Source organism: Macaca nemestrina, chromosome 18, assembly GCF_043159975.1.
Source record: "Macaca nemestrina isolate mMacNem1 chromosome 18, mMacNem.hap1, whole genome shotgun sequence".
Taxonomy (NCBI): domain Eukaryota; kingdom Metazoa; phylum Chordata; class Mammalia; order Primates; family Cercopithecidae; genus Macaca; species Macaca nemestrina.
In genome coordinates, this window is record NC_092142.1 from 15,334,809 (window position 1) to 15,347,168 (window position 12,360).

At 44.1% G+C, this 12,360-nt stretch overlaps 1 protein-coding gene across 1 annotated transcript in view; it reads left to right on the plus strand.

Annotated features, from left to right (window-relative positions):
* LOC105467726 (mpv17-like protein) overlaps window positions 1-12,360 on the plus strand; it is a 37,424-nt gene that overhangs the window by 19,813 nt on the left and 5,251 nt on the right. The window lies entirely within an intron of this gene.

Here is a 12,360-nt window from a genome sequence, read left to right on the forward strand (position 1 = left end):
TGCACTCCAGCCTGGGCGATGGAGCTAGACCCTGTCTCGAAACAAAGCAATACAATACAAAAACAAAACAAAACAAAAAACTTTTTTTTTTTTATTGACTCCCCAGCTGGCTATGGAAAAATGTCAGGCTATTTTACAGATACATATGCACTGTCATAAAGGTGAAAATCTAGACTTGAATTCATTCCCAGGGGACTTCTCAGCCATTTTTCTTGTAGCATAAGTAGAAAAAAATGCAGCATTAAGATTTCTGGGCCGGGTGCAGTGACTCATGCCTGTAATCCTAGCACTTTGGGAGGCCGAGGCAGGTGGGTCACAAGGTCAGGAGACTGAGACCATCCTGGCTAACATGGTGAAACCCCGTCTCTACTAAAAATACAAAAAATTAGCCGGGTGTGGTGGCGGACGCCTGTAGTCCCAGCCACTCGGGAGGCTGAGGCAGGAGAATGGCGTGAACCTGGGAGGTGGAGCTTGCAGTGAGCCGAGATCGTGCCACTGCACTCCAGCCTGGGTGACAGAGCGAGATTCCATCTCAAAAAAAAAAAAAAAAAAAAAAAGATTTCTGTTGGTCTGGTCTGGAGGCTCAAGCCTGTAATTCCAGCACTTTGGGAGGCTGAGGCAGGTGGATCACCTGAGGTCAGGAGTTCAAGACCAGCCTGGCCAACATGGTGAAACCCCATCTCTACTAAAAATACAAAAAAATTAGCCAACCTGGTGGCGGGCACCTATAATCCCAGCTACTTGGGAGGCTGAGGCAGTAGAATCACTTGAACCCAGGAGATGGAGGTTACATTGAGCCAAGATTGCACCACTGCACTCCAGCCTGTACAACAGAGTGAGACTCCATCTCAAACAAACAAACAAACAAGAAAGTAATGTGGTGTGGTGAACATACAGCTACTCCATAGACAGGGTAAGGCATTCCTGAAAGTAAGAGGAGAAACGTATCAACCATAGGTACAATACTCATATATATGGGGAGGTGTGCTCTGCTACAAGAGTTTGTGATAAAGGATTAATATTTTTAATTACTATATTTTACAAGAATTGATATTATTATTATTATTTGTTTTTATTTTTTTTGAGACAGAGTCTCGCTCTGTTGCCCAGGCTGGAGGCTGGAGTGCAGCGGCATGATGTCAGCTCACTGCAAGCTCCACCTCCTGGGTTCACACCATTCTCCTGCCTCAGCCTCCCGAGTAGCTGGGACTACAGGTGCCCGCCACCACGCCCGGCTAATTTTTTCTACTTTTTAGTAGAGACTGGGTTTCACCATGTTAGTCAGGATGGTCTCGATCTCCTGACCTCATGATCCGCCCACCTCAGCCTCCCAAAATGCTGGGATTACAGGCTGAGCCACTGTGTCCGGCCAAGAATTGATATTATTTTATTATCTTTAAAGCAAATTTAGAATGCCTTTGGTCTCCAGATATTGGGATATTTGGACACTCCCAAGTCTGGGTCTGTTTAGTAAACATTATTAATTTGTTCCCTTAACTGTAAACATCTAGAGGCTAGGACTGCTTACCTTTCTGGGAATGCAGCCCAGGAAGTCCCAGCCTCATTTTCCTACCCTCAAGCAAAATGGAGTTGCTCTGGTTTGAATGCCTCTGACAGTATTCTATGTCAATAAAAATAATTAAACTCTGTAAAATATTTTAAGAGGTTTATTTTGAGCCAAATATGGGTGACCAAGGCCTGAGGCATAGTCAAAATGTCCTGAGAACATGTGCCCAAGGTGGTTGAGTGATAGCTTGATTTTATACATGTTAGGGGTACAGAAGTTACAGGAAGACATCAATCAATACATATAAGGTGTACACTGGTTGGGCCCACAAAGATATAACTAGAAGCAGCAGGTAAGCAGGGCTGGGTGTGGGGGAAAGCTACTAGGTCATAGGTGGATTTAGATTTCCTGATGGCAATTGGTTGAAAAGGTTAAGCTCTGTAGTCCGAAGTCTGCAGAAGGAAATGTTTGTAGTTAAGATAAAGGGGGTTGTGGAAACCAAGGTTCTTGTTATGTAGATGAAGCCTCCAAGTGGCCGACTTCAGAGAATAGATGATAAATATCTCTTATCAGATCCTAAAAGGTGCCAAGCTTAGTTAAATCTCTCCTGGATGAGGGAAAGACATGGAAAGGGAAGGAAATCCTCTATAGAATGTAGATTTTCCCGGGCCGGGTGCGGTTGCTCAAGCCTGTAATCCCAGCACTTTGGGAGGCCGAGACGGGCAGATCACGAGGTCGGGAGATCGAGACCATCCTGGCTAACACGGTGAAACCGCGTCTCTACTAAAAAAATACAAAAAACTAGCCGGGTGACGTGGCGGGCGCCTGTAGTCCCAGCTACTCGGGAGGCTGAGGCAGGAGAATGGCGTAAACCCGGGAGGCGGAGCTTGCAGTGAGCTGACATCCGGCCACTGCACTCCAGGCTGGGCAGCAGAGCGAGACTCCGTCTCAAAAAAAAAAAAAAAAAAAGAATGTAGATTTTCCCCAAAAGAGATAACTTTACAGGACCATTTCATTTCATAATACGTTAAAATAATATATTTTGGCATAAAATACTTTGATTTCTTTCAGGGCTTATTATCTGTCCTGACTAGGGTCAGGCTATAATTTGGTATCTTATTGCTACAAAGAGTCTGTTTTGTTAGTCTTAAGGTCTCTCTCTTTTTTTTTTTTTGAGCTGGAGTGTCACTCTGTTGCCCAGCTGGAGTGCAGTGGCATGATCCTGGCTCACTGCAACCTCTGCTTCCTGGGTTCAACTGATTCTTATGCCTCGCTAGGATTACAGACGTGCACCACAATGCCCGGCTAATTTTGTATTTTTAGTAGAGACAGGGACTTCGCCATATTGGCCAGGCTGGTCTTGAACTCCCAACCTCAGGCGATCCTGCCTTGGCCTCCCAAAGTACTGGGATTACAGGCGTGAGCCACCGTGCCTGGCTTAAGATCTCTGTTTTAATGTTAATGCTGGTCAGTTGTGTCTTGATTCTAGAGGGAAGAAGGTATAAATGAGGCATGTTGACACCTCCCCTTCCCATCATGGCCTGAGCTGGTTTTTTCAGTTTACTTTGGAATGTCCTTGGCCAACAGGAAGGGTCTATTCAGTTGGAGTGGGTGGCTTAGAATTTTATTTTTGGTTTACATCTAAACTATCACAGCAAAAAGTAAGGAGGGATATTTCGTTACTGTCTAGTTAAACTGGTTAATGCAGAAAGGAAGTCTGGGCCGGGCGCGGTGGCTCAAGCCTGTAATCCCAGCACTTTGGGAGGCCGAGGTGGGCGGATCACTAGGTCAGGAGATTGAGACCATCCTGGCTAACACGGTGAAACCCCGTCTCTACTAAGAAATACAAAAAATAGCCGGGCGAGGTGGCAGGGCCTGTAGTCCCAGCTACTCGGGAGGCTGAGGCTGGAGAATGGCGTGAACCCGGGAGGCGGAGCTTGCAGTGAGCTGAGATCCGGCCACTGCACTCCAGCCTGGGCTACAGAGCGAGACTCCGTCTCAAAAAAAAAAAAAAAAAAAAAGAAAGGAAGTCTGGAAATTCCAATTTTAAAGTAAAAGTTTGGACATTATAGAATTGATTATTTGGCATAGTTGTGATGCTTGTTCCTGCATTATGGTTTTGTTGGCAGGGCAGCCTTTAAAAACCTGTATATTTTCTTCTAGACTCTATATATACCCTATGAGTATTAGTTCCATGGTCAAACTGGCAAATTTTACCATAGGCATAAAAATAGAGAATGTGGAAGAATAGTGTCAGAGATAGTTACAAGTCCATACAATAGTAGAGAAAGTAATAAGTAATAGTGGCTTGGACTAAACATTTGTTGAATAAATTTTTTAAAAAACAGGCTATCTAAAATTTGTGTTGAAGATATGAATGAATGAAGTTTCCAGACCCTTATGTGAAGTCCTGATAAGTAAGCAACAATGAGGAAGGGTCCTCAGGTTGGGGAGAGTCCCAAGTTGAGGAGAATAATGAACAATTATTGTATGAACAATTGTTAGAGACAGCTAATCACCAACAACCTGCAGGCACAATTACCTCATTCCACACGTAGCACCCTCCAGCATGATCCTATAAAACTTTCCTCCAGCCCTTGCCTCTTTGCAGATAGCCCCTTCTCTGCTGTGCTGTCCATTGCAACCTTGCAACATATTTTCATAATTTCTCTAATAAATCTGCCTTTCTTTACCTACAACTGTCTTGGTAAATAGCTTTACCACCTGCAAAACTGACCCTAGGAAGTTGCTACCTGATACGGTTTGGCTGTGTCCCCACCCAAATCTCATCTTGAATTGTGGCTCCCATAATCCCCATGTGTCATGGGAGGGACCCGGTAGGAGGTAATTGAATCGTGGGGGCAGGTTTTTCCCATACTGTTCTCGTGATAGTGAATAGTCTCACAAGATCTGACGGTTTTATAAAGGGCAGTTTCCCTGCACATGCCCTCTTGCCTGCTGCCATGTAAGATGTACCTTTGCTCCTTCTTTGCCTTCCACCATGATTCTGAGGCCTCCCCAGTCTCATGTAACTGTAGAGTACATTAAACCTCTCTTTCTTTATAAATTACCCAGTCTCGGGTATTTCTTTATAGCACTACGAAAATGAACTAATACACTACCAAGACACCTTAGGAGATTTGTAAAAGCTGTAATGCCAGGTCTGCCATATTTTCAGCATAAAGCAAATGTTTACCCATGATATGACTGCACAGGCTTTCAGCTGGAGCCATAGCAACTCAGGTAGTAACCCTGTCTTAGTCTGATTAAAAGTAAATATTAGGCCGGGCATGGTGGCACATGCCTGTAATCCCAGTACTTTGGGAGGCTGAGACGGAAGGATTGCTTGAGCCCAGGAGTTTGAGACTAGCCTGGGAAATATGGAAAAACCCCATCTCTACAAAAAATACAAAAATTAGCTGACTGTGGTGGCACGCACCTGTAGTCCCAGCACCTTGGGAGGCTGAGGCAGGAGGATCTCTAGGTGGAGGCTGCAGTGAGCAGTGATTGTGTCAGAGGCGTGTGAACCAGAGCAACTCCATCTTAAATAGGAGTTGGGTAAAATGAGGCTGAAACTACTGGGCTGCATTCCCCGATGGTTAACGCAGCCTAAGTCACAGGATGACATAGAAGGTCAGCACAAAATACCAATCATAAAGACCTTGCTGTCACAACAGGTTGCAGTGAAGGAGCTGGCCAAAACCCACCAAAATCAAAATAGTGATAAGAGTGACCTCCTGTCATCCTCACTGCTACACTCCCACCAGCACCGTGACAGTTTACGAACGCCATGGCAATATCAGGAAGTCACCCTATATGGTCTAAAAAGAGGAGGCATGAAAAATCCACCCCTTGTTTAGCATATCATCAAGAAATAACCATAAAAATGGGTAACCAGGAGCCCTCACGGCTGCTCTATCTATGGAGTAGCCATTCTTTTATTGCTTTACTTTCTTTGTCTTTTTTTTTTTTTTTTTGGTCTTTTTTTTTTTGAGACAGAGTCTCGCGCTGTCACCCAGGCTGGAGTGCAGTAGTGTGATCTCGGCTCACTGCAAGCTCTGCCACCTGGGTTCATGACATTCTTCTGCCTCAGCCTCCCGAGTAGCTGGCACTACAGGCTCCCGCCACCTCTCCTAGCTTTTTTGTCTTTTTAGTAGAGACAGGGTTTCACTGTGTTAGCCAGGATGGTCTTGATTTCCTGACCTCGTGATCCGCCTGTCTCGGCCTTCCAAAGTGCTGGGATTACAGGTGTGAGCCACCGTGCCTGGCCTCCTTTACTTTCTTAACAAACTTGCTTTCACTTCACACTGCGGACTTACCCTAAATTCTTTCTTGCACAACATCCAAGAACCCTCTCTTGGGGTCTGGATTGGGACCCCTTTCCTGTAACAATCATGCCACTGCACTCCAGCCTGGGCAACAGGGCAAGACCCTGTCTCAAAAAAAAAAAAAAAAAAAAAAGTACTATGACTTAATACATCATTTTGGAGGGTAAGTCTCTTAAAATAGCCCTTTCACTGGGGGAAAATGGTAAAAATACTCCCTGGTAATTCAAGAATTGGAGACTGCTGAGATGCTGCTCATATTAAGGGAGGAGACCACCCCTCATATCATCTTATGCCCAATTTCTGCCTCCAAAGAAAGAAGTAAAAACTAAAAGGCAGAAATGAAATCCAAGGCAGACAGCCCGGTGCTGAACCCTGGGCCTGGTAGTTAAAGATGGACCCCTGACCTAACTGGTTCTGTTATCTATAGATTACAGACATTGTACAGAAATGCACTGTGAAAATCCCTATCTTGTTTTGTTCCGATCTAATTATCGGTGCACACAGCCCCCAGTCATGTACCCCCTGCTTGCTCAATCAATCATGACCCTCTCACATGCACCCCCTTAGAGTTGTGAGCCCTTAAAAAGGACAGGAGTTGCTCACTCAGGTAGCTCGGCTCTTGAGACAGAAGTCTTGCCAATACCCCCGGCTGAATAAACCCCTTCCTTCTTTAACTCAGTGTCTGAGGAGTTTGGTCTGCCACTCGTCCTGCTACAATATTAGCTGAACACTTATGAGTACTTCACCTTTTTCCATGTATACTCAAGGAACAAATGCTATTTAACATGTTTCACTCTGCTGTGCCAGGTGCAAGCCTCTAAAGAGGTGTGAGGATCAACACTTTTATGAAAACCAATGTCATTCTGAAGATAGTTTCAGATGCTAATGAAAGGGAAGCTCTCAGTCTACGGAAAAAGTATTCAACAATAAATCAGGCATGGTTGCTTCCATTTTCTGCCTCACATACTTTTTTTTTTCATGGCTAAAGTGATGATATGTCTATGATATTTTAGATTGGCAGTTGCAAACTAGTGGTCCACAGCATGCTTTTTATGACACCTCCAAGGTTTGAAGACTTTCATATTAAAAATCTGGGTTTCAGGCTGGGTGTGGTGGTGCACGCCTGTAATCCCAGCACTTTGGGAGGCTGAGGCGGGTGGATCACCTGAGGTCAGGAGTTCGAGACCAGCCTGGCCAACATGGTGAAACTCTGTCTCTACTAAAAATACGAAAATCAGCCAGGTGTGGTGGCATGTGCCTGTAATCCCAGCTACTCAGGAGGCTGAGGCAGGAGAATCGTTTGAACCGGGAGGTGGAGGTTGCAGTGAGCCAAGATCTTGCCACTGTACTCAAGCCTGAGCAACAGAGCGAGACTCCATCTCAAAAATAAATAAGTAAGTAAATAAATAAATAAAATCTGGGTTTCAGGCCAGATGTGGTGGTGCACTCCTGCAACCCCAGCACTTTGGGAGGCTGAGATGGGCAGACAGCTTGAGCTTGTCTCAAAAAAAAAAAAAAAAAAAAAAAAAAAAAAAAAAAATCTGGGTTTCTGGCATCAAAAAAACAAACAAACAAACAAACAAACAAACAGGAAAGCGCTGGGCGCATGGCTGCTACAGTCCTCTATTAAGCAATGTGCTGCAGCACGGGTCCCTAACCACTGGGCTGGTCGGTGGCCTGTTAGGAACTGGGCCACAGAGCAGGAGGTGAATAGTGGGTGAACGATTGAAGCTTCATCTGTATCTCTGGCCGCTCACCATTGCTTGCATTACTGCCTGAGCTCTGCCTCCTGTCAGATCAGCAGCATCGTTAAATTCTCACAGGAGCATGAACCCTGTTGTGAATTGCACACATGAGGGATCTAGGTTGCATATTCCTTATGCGAATCTAATTCCTGATGATTTGAGGTGGAACAGCTTCATCCCAAGACCATTGCCCTTCTGCATCCCACTCCTTGCTGCCTGTGGAAAAATTGTCTTCCACAGAGCCGGTTCCTGGTGCTAAAAATGTTGGGGACCACTGTGCTTTAGAATCTGCCATGAATCTGCAGCCTCTATTATACAGTTCCCTATAGACTTTGCTTCCTACAGTCTTACTTTCTGCCTTACAGGCATTTGAGTTTGCAGTCCTTGTTTTTGTTAGTACGTTACGCTGGTGACATTGACCAAATGACCACATATTAATTATAAGCTTAGTTGATAATGACCTCAATGGAATAACGTGACCTAAGTACTGTGACAATACTTCTTGCATGTATCTGCAGGTGGAATTGTAAACCTGGTGGTCCGAGATGGTCTAATTCGATCTTCCTATGTAGCTCGTTATATTAATAGTGGTAACATTTGAGGTGGTGATTCAGCGTTTTGATGCCTCTAATCATGGCAACAACAAATGTTTTCCTTCTGAATCAGCATTAACCTAGATGTTACTGTGGACCAAAATTAGACTCTACATTTTCAACCACAGAAATATCGGGCAGTAAAAATTTTTCTTAATATTGATTGCCTATGTAGGTTATGTAATTAGTGTATATTTATAGTTCTTTGATTTATACATGGCTGCTACAGAGCTGGAGGAGGTAAAGCAACAGCGTTTTTTCAGTTGTGCGAGCAGCATTATGTTATAATGAATAGGCAATATTAAATTGGCCTGATGAGAATCGGAAAAAACTAATTTAAAGTTCACGTGGAACCAAAAAAGAGCCCGCATCGCCAAGACAATCCAAAGCAAAAAGTACAAAGCTGGAGGCATCACGCTACCTGACTTCAAACTATACTACAAGGCTACAGTAACCAAAACAGCATGGTACTGGTACCAAAACAGAGATATAGACCAATGGAACAGAACAGAGCCCTCAGAAATAATACTGCACATCTACAACCATCTGATCTTTGACAAACCTGACAAAAACAAGAAATGGGGAAAGGATTCCCTATTTAATAAATGGTGCTGGGAAAACTGGCTAGCCATATGTAGAAAGCTGAAACTGGATTCCTTCCTTACACCTTATACAAAAATTACTTCAAGATGGATTAGAGGCTTAAATGGTAGACCTAAAACCATAAAAACCCTAGAAGAAAACCTAGGCAATACCATTCAGGACATAGGCATGGGCAAGGACTTCATGACTAAAGCACCAAATACAATGGTAACAAAAGCCAAAATTGACAAATGGGATCTAATTAAACTAAAGATCTTCTGCACAGCAAAATAAACTACCATCAGAGTGAACAGGCAACCTACAGAATCGGAGAAAACTTTTACAATCTACCCATCTGACAAAGGGCTAATATCCAGAATCTACAAAGAACTTAAACAAATTTACAAGAAAAAAATCAAACAACCCCATCAAAAAGTGGGCAAAGGATATGAACAGACACTTCTCAAAAGAAGACATTTATGCAGCCAACAGACACATGAAAAAATGCTCATCATCACTGGCCATCAGAGAAATGCAAATCAAAACCACAATGAGATACCATCTCACACCAGTTAGAATGGCAATCATTAAAAAGTCAGGAAACAACAGGTCCTGGAGAGGATGCAGAGAAATAGGAACACTTTTACACTGTTCGTGGGACTGTAAACTAGTTCAACCATTGTGGAAGACAGTGTGGCGATTCTACAAGGATCTAGAACTAAAAATACCATTTGACCCCGGCATCCCATTACCGGATATATACCCAAAGGATTATAAATCATGCTACTACAAAGATACAAGCACACGTATGTTTATTGCGGCACTGTTCACAATAGCAAAGACTTGGAACCAACCCAAATGTCCATCAATGATAGACTGCATTAAGAAAATGTGGCAAACATACACCATGGAACACTATGCAGCCATAAAAAAGGATGAGTTCATGTCCTTTGCAGGGACATGGATAAAGCTGGAAACCATCATTGTGAGCAAAATATCACAAGGACAGAAAACCAAACACCACATGTTGTCACTCATAGGTGGGAATTGAACAATGAGATCACTTGGACACAGGGCAGGGAACATCACACCCCGGGGCCTATTGTGAGGTGGGAGGGGGGAGGGATAGCATTAGGAGATATTCTAATGTAAATGACGAATTAACGGGTGCAGCACACCAACATGTCACATGTATACATATGTAACAAACCTGCACGTTGCATACATGTACCCTAGAACTTATAAGTATAATAAAAATAAATAAATAAATTGGGCGGATGAATCATATTACAGTAATCCAGTATTTTGCCTATAAAGTCCCTGAGGTTTACAGAAGGAAATCTTTTCTAATAACAAGAAGAGTGAGGCATGTGCTTCGGTCTTTGTTTCCTAGTTATACGATCCTGGGTAAGGAGCTCAACTTTTCCCTGTCAAAATTAAATGAGGATTAAATGAGATCATATATGTGAAGATGTGAAGGCCAGTGCCTGGCACATAGTAGGATCAATCAGTGTTAGTATCTCTAAAATAGAGATTGATTCTGAAGATCTATAAAGTGGTAGAATCGATCTTAAGATTCCCAAATGATAGAATTGTTCTTTATTTACCTAAGTAGTAGGGGCTTACTTATTTTGTATGTCCAGGGGATACTTTTTTTTTTTTAATAATTTCTATTTATTTATTTTGTGACAGAGTCTCACTGTGTCCCCCAAGCTGGAGTGCAGTGGCACCATTTTGGCTCACTGCAACCTCCATCTCCCTGGTTCAAGTAATTCTCCTGCCTCAGCCTCCTGAGTAGCTGGGATTACAGATGTGCACCACTATGCCCGGATAATTTTTGTATATTAAGTAGAGACAGGGTTTTGCCATGTTGGCCAGGCTGGTCTTAAACTCCTGACCTCAGGTGGTACAGCTGCCTCAGCTTCCCAAAGTTCTGGGAATGCAGGTGTGAGCCACTGGGCCTGGCCTTTTTTTTTTGAGACAGGATCTCACTCTGTTGCCTAGGCTGGCATGCAGTGGCACTACCATGCCTCACTGCAGCTTCGAACTCCCTGGCTCAAAATTCTCCCACCTCAACCTCCTGAGTAGCTGGGATCACAGGTATGCACCATCACACCCCGTTAATTTTTTTTTTTTTTTTTTTTTGAGATGGAGTCTTGCTCTGTCACCCAGACTGGAGTGCAGTGGCATGATCTCATCTCACTGCAACCTCCACCTCCCGGTTTAAGCGATTCTCCTGCCTCAGCCTCCCAAGTAGCTAGGATACCACAGGTGAGTGCCACCATGCCTGGCTAATTTTTTGAATTTTTTGTAGTAGAGACAGGGTTTCACCATGTTCACCAGGCTGGTCTCAATCTCCTGACCTCGTGATATGCCCACCTTGGCCTCCCTAAATGCTGGGATTACAGGTGTGAGCCACCACGCCCGGCCCTAATATTTTATTTTTTTGTAGAGATGAGGTCTTACTATGTGGCCCAGGCTGGTCTTGAATTCCTGTACCCAAGTGATCTTCCCACCTTGACCTCCCAAAGTGTTGGGATTACAGGCTTGAGCCACTGTGCCCAGTTCCCTTCTTAAATAGTTTTAAGGGGGAGAAGAAAAAGACTGATTTTCTTCCCTTCAACTACCAAGACAGGCAGAACACACCAGAACACTTTGCTTAGCATTTCTTTTTGTTTTGTTTTGTTTTGTTTTGTTTTGTTTTGTTTTGTTTTGAGATGGCGTCTCACTCTGTCACCAAGGGTGGAGTGTAGTGGCGCGATCTTGGTTCAATGCAACCTCCACCTCTTGGGTTCACGCTATTCTCCTGCCTCAGCCTCCCAAGTAACTGGGACTACGGGCGCCTGCCACCACTTTCGGCTAATTTTTTGTATTTTTAGTAGAGACGGGGTTTCACTGCGTTAGCCAGGATGGTCTCGATCTCCTGACCTCGTGATCTGCCCGCCTCGGCCTCCCAAAGTGCTGGGATTACAGGCGTGAGCAACCGTGCTCGGTCGTTCCTTCATTGTTTAAAATAAATTCACATACCATAAAATTCACCATTTTATTTATTCTCTCTCTGTCCCTCTCTCTCTTTCTTTTTTTTTTTCCAGGCTGGAGTGCAGTGGCCCTATCATGGCTCACTGCAACCTTGAATTCCTGGGCTCAAGTGATCCTCCCACCTCAGCCTCCCGAGTAGCAGTAGCTGAGACTATTGTCTCATGTGTCCAGGTGAAGAGACCACCAAACAGGCTCTGTGTGAACAACATGGCTGTTTATTTCACCTGGATGCAGGTGGGCTGAGTCCGAAAAGAGAGTCAGCAAAGGGTGGTGGGATTATCATTAGTTCTTATAGGTTTTGGGATAGGCGGTGGAGTTAAGAGCAATGTTTCGGGGGCAGGGGGTGAATCTCACAAGGGTGGGGGAGATTATAAAGAACCTTCTTAAGGGTGGGGGAGATTACAAAGTACATTGATCAGTTAGGGTGGGACAGAAACGAATCACAATGGTGGAATGTCATCAGTTAAGGCTATTTTCACTTTTGTGGATCTTCAGTTGCTTCAGGCCATCTGGATGTATACGTGCAGGTCACTGGGGATATGATGGCTTAGTTTGGGCTCAGAGGC